Consider the following 5102-nt stretch of genomic DNA (forward strand, 5'->3'; position numbering starts at 1 on the left):
GCAACACTGTCCATCCTGGGCACTGAAAACTAGTGTGATAATCAAAGAATAACACAGTGCATATGCACAAGGGGATTGAATTAAGAAGACATGGGCTTTTTTGTGTGTTAATTGATTCTAATTCAAGAAGCAGCTGGGGTGGAAATGAATACTTATGTGATACATATCTAAAAGATAGGGGGAGATATTTATTCCGAACTGCCTTGCTCATATTTAAACCACTTAACTGGTAGTCCATTATTTTTGATAGACAACAAAAAGATTTCATGATGTGGTGCCTACCTCATCCTTCAGTTAGTCCCCAGAGGGGAACAGGAACCATTCACCAAAGAGTTAGAAGAGTATTAAAAGATCGCTAACCTCCCCCACCCTGAGAAAAGTCTTTATGTGCCTATGCTTGAAGGAGACGGTTTAATTACTACAGATCTAAGGCCATAATTTCCTCAGTAATCTCATAGAAAACAGTCCTGTCCATAAAAAGAAAAGGAGGACTTGTGGCACCTTAGAGACTAACAAATTTATTTGAGCATAAGCTTTTGTGAGCTACAACTCACTTCATCGGATGCAGTACTGCTAGGGTTGCCAATTGTGATTGGATATATTCCTGGAGATTTCCTCACATAACCTAATCTTTAATTAAAGATTAATCTTTAATTCCTGGAGACTCCAGGTCAATCCTGGAGGGCTGGCAATCCTAAATACTGCAGTGAGAAATATGGTGCCTGGACCAGACACTTCCTATTACTTCTGAGGACTTGCTGAATCTTGAACAATTACGTAGATATTTCCATGCCAGTGTCTGAGCTTGGCCTCCTTAGTCTCTAGCAGAAGGCCCTATGACTCCCAGCTGGACAAGGGAGTCTGTGAATCTTCAGCATCCTCTACTGAATGAAGTTCTCATTGCAGACCTTCAAGCAAGTACCCAGCTCTATATTCACTGCCCCCAAACCTTCATTACTGTGGAGTTCGGTCTGACCAGCAGAGCTGAGTGCCCTTCCAGAGTGTTGAGTGCACCTTAAAACCAGGAAATGCTGCATTAAGGATACACCAGCCCCCCAGTTCTCATTGAGAACAATGGAGATTCCCCACACTGCCCTGCTTTGAGATCCATGGAGCATTCCCCCTCCCCATCGAGATCAGTGTTTGCTGCTGGAGCCTGAGCACTGTTTAAAACCTCCCCCACCGTTTGTCCCAGTGCTGCAGGCACTATTTCCTGTGTAGTGATAACACTGTACATTTCTCTTTAGCTGGGGGCAGGTTCTCTCTCATATGCTCTAAAGCAGTAGTGAATGTGACCACTATGTTGTCTTTCCATTAGTCCCCTCCCTACTAGAACCACATCCTTCTCACTCACCACAGCTCAGCCTTAAACAGAAGGAAATTCTGCAATTTCTTTTGCAGTTTCAATAGCAGGTAGGCTGGAAGCCTCCCCCTGAGCAGCGTGGGGGAAGCACCAGTACAGCAGCAGCTCTCAGATGGCTGAGCCTGTAGGGCTGGCACGGCAGAATCTATCCATAGAGTGGTAGCAGCAGCATGCTGCAACGCCCTCCATGTAATGTAGCAGCCAAGCAACAGGAAAATAGTAAAGAATAGGATTATCAGACACATAGATGGACATGATTTGACGGGAAAGAGTCAACATAGTTTTAGTAAAGGAAAATCATGCCTCACCAATCTACTAGAGTTCTCTGAGGGGTCAACCAGCATGTGGACAAGGGAGATCTGGTCCATACAGTGTACTTAGATTTTCAGAAAGCCTTTAACAAGGTCCCTCACAAAAGGCTCTTAAGCAAAGTAAGCTGTTGTGGGATAAGAGGGAAGGTCCTCTCATGGATCAGTAACTGGTTAAAAGATAGAAAACAAAGGGTAGGAATAAATTTTCAGTTTTCAGAATGGAGAGAGGTAAATAGTAGTGTCCCCCAGGGGTCTGTACTGGGACCAGTCCTATTTAACATTAATAAATGATCTAGAAAAAGGGGTAAACAGTGAGGTGGCAAAATTTGCAGATGATACCAAGGCTTGCGTCGACTTCCGGAGTGTTGCACTGTGGGTAGCTATCCCACAGTTCCCGCAGTCTCTGCTGCCCATTGGAATTCTGGGTTGAGATCCCAATGCCTGATGGGGCAAAAAACATTGTTGTGGGAGGTTCTGGGTACATGTCGTGAGCCCCCCCCCCCATGAAAGCAACGGCAGACAATCATTCCATGCCTTTTTTCCTGAGTTACCTGTGCAGATGTCATACCAGGGCAAGCATGGAGCCCGCTCAGCTCACTGTCACCGTATGTCTCCTGGGCGCTGGCAGATGCGGTACTGCATTGCTACACAGCAGCAGCAACCCATTGCTTTGTGGCAGCAGATGGTGCAATAGGCCTGAAAACCATCCTCTTCGTGTCCGAGGTGCTCCTGGCTGCCTCAGTAAGATTGGTCAGGAGCACCTGGGCAGACATGGGGTGCAGGGACTGAAATAGGAGTGACTCGACCAGGTCATTCTCTTTAGTCCTGCCGGAAATCCTATTGTACCATCTTATGGTGAGCAGGCAGGAGATGAGGATGGCTAGCAGTCCTATTGCACCATCTTCTGCCGAGCAGCCAGGAGATGTGGATGGCTTGCAGTCCTACTGCACCGTATGCTGCCAGCCAAAGATGTAAAAGATAGATGGAGTGGATCAAAATAAAAAATAGACCAGATTTGTTTTGTATTCATTTGCTCTCCCCTCCCTCCATGAAATCAACGGCCGACAATCATTTTGGTGAGGTCTGTCAGGGGCACCTTGAAAACTTTAATGGAGAGTCAGTCCTGCCTGAAATACCAGAGGAAAGGATAGCTTAGTGGGTTGAGCAATGGCCTGCTAAACCTAGGGGTTTGAGTTCAATCCTTGAGGGGGCCATTCTGTGTGACAGTTGTTTTTGTTTCTCCTTGATGTAAAGCCACCCCCTTTGTTGATTTTAATTCCCTGTAAGCCAACCCTGTAAGCCATGTTATCAGTCACCCCTCCCTCCGTCAGAGCAACGGCAGACAATCATTCTGCGCCTTTTTTCTGTGCAGACGCCATGCCACGGCAAGCATGGAGCCCCCTCAGATCACTTTGGCAATTAGGAGCACATTAAACACCATGCACATTATCCAGCAGTATATGCAGCACCAGAACCTGGCAAAGCGAAACCGAGCAAATAGGTGACGTCAGCGTGGTGACGAGAGTGATGAGGACATGGACACAGACTTCTCTCAAAGCACGGGCCCTGGCAATGCGGGCATCGTGGTGCTAATGGGGCAGGTTCATGTGGTGGAACGCCGATTCTGGGCCCGGGAAGCAAGCACAGACTGGTGGGACCGCATAGTGTTGCAGTCTGGGATGATTCCCAGTGGCTGTGAAACTTTTGCATGCAAAAGGGCACTTTCATGGAACTTTGTGACTTGCTTTTCTCTGCCCTGAAGCACATGAATACCAAGATGAGAGCAGCCCTCACAGCTGAGAAGCAAGTGGCAATAGCCCTGTGGAAGCTTGCATCGCCAGACAGCTACCAGTCAGTCGGGAATCAATTTGGATTGGGCAAATCTACTATGGAGGCTGCTTTGATGCAAGTAGCCAATGCAATCAAAGATTTGCTGCTATCAAGGGTAGTGACCCTGGGAAATGTGCAGGTCATAGTGGATGGCTTTGCTGCAATAGGATTCCCTAACTGTGGTGGGGCCATAGACAGAACTCATATCCCTATCTTGGCACCAGAGCACCAACCCGCTGAGTACATAAACCGCTAGGGGTACTTTTCAATAGTGCTGCAAGCACTGGTGGATCACAAGGGACGTTTCACCAACATCAACTTGGGATGGCCGGGAAAGGTACATGACGCTTGCATCTTCAGGAACTCTGGTCTGTTTCAAAAGCTGCAGGAAGGGACTTACTTCCCAGACCAGAAAATAACCATTGGGGATGTTGAAATGCCTATAGTTATCCTTGGGGACCCAGCCTACCCCTTAATGCCATGGCTCATGAAGCCATACACAGGCAGCCTGCACAGTACTCAGGTGCTGTTCAACTACAGGCTGAGCAAGTGCAGAATGGTGGTAGAATGTGCATTTGGACATTTAAAAGCACGCTGGCGCAGTTTACTGACTCGGTTAAACCTCAGCGAAACCAATATTCCCACTGTTATTACTGCTTGCTGTGCACAACACAATATCTGTGAGAGTAAGGGGGAGATGTTTATGGCGGGGTGGGAAGTTGAGGCAAATTGCCTGGCCGCTGGTTACGCGAAGCCAGACACCAGGGTGGTTAGAAGAGCACAGGAGGGCGCAGTGCGCATCAAAGAAGCTTTGAAAACCAGTTTCATGACTGGGCAGGCTATAGTGTGAAAATATTGTTTGTTTCTCCTTGATGAAACCCCCACCCCTTGGTTCACTCTACTTCCCTGTAAACTAACCACCCTCCCCTCCTTCCTTCAATCACCACTTGCAGAGGCAATAAAGTCATTGTTGCTTCACATTCGTGCATTCTTTATTAATTCATCACACAAATAGGGGGATAACTGCCACGATAGCCCGGGAAGGGTGGTGGAGGAGAGAAGCACCGGGAGGGGTGGTGTAGGAGGGAAGGACAAGGCCACACAGCACTTTAAATGTTTAAAACTTTAAAACTTATTGAATGCCAGCCTTCTGTTGCTTGGGCAATCCTCTGAGGTGGAGTGGCTGGGTGACCGGAGGCTCCCCCACCGCGTTCTTGGGCGTCTGGGTGAGGAGGCTATGGAACTTGTGGAGGAGGGCATTTGGTTACACAGAGGCTGTAGCGGCAGTCTGTGCTCTAGCTGCCTTTTCTGCAGCTCAACCATATGCTGGAGCATATTAGTTTGATCCTCCAGCAGCCTCAGCATTGAATCCTGCCTCCTCTCATCACACTGCCGCCACCTTTCAGCTGCAGCCCTCTCTTCAGCCCGCCACTTACTCTCTTCGGCCCTCCACCTCTCCTCCTGGTCATTTTGTGCTTTCCTGCACTCTGACATTGTCTGCCTCCACGCATTTGTCTGTGCTCTGTCAGTGTGGGAGGACAGCATGAGCTCAGAGAACATTTCATTGCAAGTGTGTTTTTTTCGCCTTCTAATCTTCA

The sequence above is a fragment of the Dermochelys coriacea genome, chromosome 4 (genome assembly GCF_009764565.3).
Source record: "Dermochelys coriacea isolate rDerCor1 chromosome 4, rDerCor1.pri.v4, whole genome shotgun sequence".
Classification (NCBI taxonomy): domain Eukaryota; kingdom Metazoa; phylum Chordata; order Testudines; family Dermochelyidae; genus Dermochelys; species Dermochelys coriacea.